The sequence below is a fragment of the Mytilus galloprovincialis genome, chromosome 10 (assembly GCF_965363235.1).
Source record: "Mytilus galloprovincialis chromosome 10, xbMytGall1.hap1.1, whole genome shotgun sequence".
Taxonomy (NCBI): domain Eukaryota; kingdom Metazoa; phylum Mollusca; class Bivalvia; order Mytilida; family Mytilidae; genus Mytilus; species Mytilus galloprovincialis.
Genome location: NC_134847.1, coordinates 50,236,300 through 50,239,026, shown reverse-complemented (window position 1 = coordinate 50,239,026; position 2,727 = coordinate 50,236,300). Strand labels below are relative to the sequence as shown.

Genomic DNA, 2,727 nt, shown 5'->3' with positions numbered 1-2,727 from the left:
CACTTCCACATCCAATACTTTGAAAAGTGTTACCAACAGGAGAATATCCCTGGCAACAAACCTGGGTACCTGCATTACCGTTAACATTCACACAATATCTAATTTTTACTCCGTTGTTTCCAATAATTGATGTAGACGATCTGAAAATTTAAATAATAACAAAGCTTTATATTGCGCATAAAAGATACGATTACATGTACATTACAGTTTTCATTTAATTGAGTGATCACGTACGCTTATAGTATAAACATAGCCAAACTGATACCTTTCATCAATTCCCACAAAAGATAATTCTGACAACTTACATACACATACAACTCTTCGAAATAATAGTTAGATCTAGAAACAATACATAAATTTTTCTTCTTTCAAATGTTCAATATAAGGCGTCAACTTATTTGCGTGTTAAAGTAATAGTACAGTGTACTCAAAACATTTAGTCAAGGTTAAAGTATAAACGAATTAGTTGAATACTAGAAAATTTAAGTAAATAGAAATTATGACTTTGTTGATAATAAAGTGTTCAGGTATACCTCTGTTAGGCAAAATAAATATCCATTGACCGTGCACAGTTTGTGTAAAATTCATGTAATCTCTTTGAAAACGATAAATAATCCTATCATTTGATGACTTATGTAGATCAATACAAAACTGACGTATATATTACCATAGATATGCACAGAAATACAGAGGGATAAATTGTCGGATTAGTTCTTAACAATGTATGATTCTAACAGTCTTTTCTTCAGTTATCTTTCTGTTATAATATATACGCATATACTCGTGTTATAATATATCAAATATACATACCTACACTCTGATCCCCAAACAAATGGAGGAGCATAACAACTTCCTCCCCCTTTACCGTAAGTAACAACCATTTGAGATGCTACTACTATAACGACGAATAACAGACATGTCTTAGGCATTTTCCTATCTGAAACAAAGAATTTATATGGATGAGAAGAATTAATGACATTAAATTAGTTATAAAAATATGTGGTATAATTTCCAATAGGACAAATCTCTATCATACCGAATCACATAGAAGTTAACAGCTATAGCTCACCATGTGTCATATTACAATAAGCAAAACCGCTATCGCAAAGTCAGCTATTTAACCCCCCGAAATGACAAATGTAAAACAATTCAAACAAGAATACTAATGGCCTAATTTTTGAATTCTGAATAACTTACTCCTGACTTGGGGCAGGAACATACAAAACACATTTGTGAGCACTTGATCCTTCCTTAGCCTTAAACAGTTATGATCGTAAAAAAATCCCATAAAATCAAACGTCAAAATGCTTGCAAGGGTTTTACCCATTAGATCTGTAATTTTAAAGCAGAACAAATGACAAAAATACAAAAGAAACAATCGTCAATTTCATCAGTGTTTTGTTACGATGATTTGTCTGGTTTAAATCGAATTACGAGGTTTGATCATATGTAAACTACAGTAATTATTCTAGTTATACCTTTCTACAAATAAATTACATCAAAACAATGATAAAGTTAACTCTATTTTTAGACTTTATACCTGTTTGTGAATATTGCAGGAATAGTGTATTGAACCCTTGTCCATGCTCTTTATATACACTTTCAATTTCTTTTTTTTTGTTGTCACACAAAATTTTGATAAACCACAAATGATAAATTGTCCTATTCCATTTTTGCAAAACGTAAATCTTTTCTACGAAATCTCTTAATGCTTCAACGTATACAATGATATACTTAGCTTGTTCATATTGTTTAAACATCCTGTTTAGAAATTCCCCCTAAAATTTATTCTGTGTTTGCATCAACATGTCCTAAATTCACACCAACCAGAGACTTGTACAGTCAATCAAACAAAACAACTTTCATGTCTCAAAACATATGACGGGTGAAGTTGAACTATGACCTTACTTCAGTTTAAAATATTAGATTTTGTCTGTTTAAGTATAATTGCGGTGAATATTAATATGTTTAGATCAACTGTTGATACGAGGCATGCGAGTGCACGTACCTGATATCAACAAGATAATGCATTAAAATAAATATATAATGTAAATGATGTAATTAGGCGTTATTTCTTGTTTTAAACTTAGGGCAATAACCTAAACCAATTTTTAGTATGATATAAACGTGTATGAGATAAATTTTCAACAACGGCCGCAACTATCCATGGTACACACACATTGTATGCATAAAAAGATAAATTTGAGTACAGTATATTAGGTCAACAAAAGAATCGATACATACTATGTATTGTCCATATATAATGAAATTGGATACACTGTACCAAAGTAAATAATTGCCCAATTGTTTTAATTTTTACAGAGCATACATTTATTATCAAAACCATTGATAAAAGGCAAAAACGCAAATTTCTGTTTTTTTATATTTGTTATTTTAAAAATCTTTGTGTTACTAAAAAAAATCTTTGTGTTACTAAAGAAAAATCATAAATCGATATCCGAAATTAAAATTTGAAACTTAAAAATAGTCTGCATAGAATTTTAAAGGCCTTTGCAGATTTTGAATTCTAAATTCTCATCGTCGAAATTACGTGACCACTTTTGTCATCATTTTTTGCAAAATAATTGTGACCCCTGTGTTCAATAACTCGGTATTTTCTAACTTTCCAATTTGGTCAGATACTTTAAAGCATATTCATTTGATTTGTAAATGAATGTTTTATAGGATAATCTAACAGTTTTCTATTTTTTATATTCTATGATAAGT

At 29.8% G+C, this 2,727-nt stretch overlaps 1 long non-coding RNA gene across 1 annotated transcript; it reads right to left on the bottom strand.

The window, feature by feature from the left end:
• LOC143049218 (uncharacterized) lies at positions 1 to 1,691 on the bottom strand. The gene is made up of 3 exons (XR_012970132.1): positions 1,541 to 1,691; positions 811 to 937; positions 1 to 140 (listed from the first exon to the last, which is right to left on the bottom strand). It is a non-coding gene; the product is annotated as an uncharacterized LOC143049218 (long non-coding RNA).
• Positions 1,692 to 2,727: the final 1,036 nt, after the last annotated feature.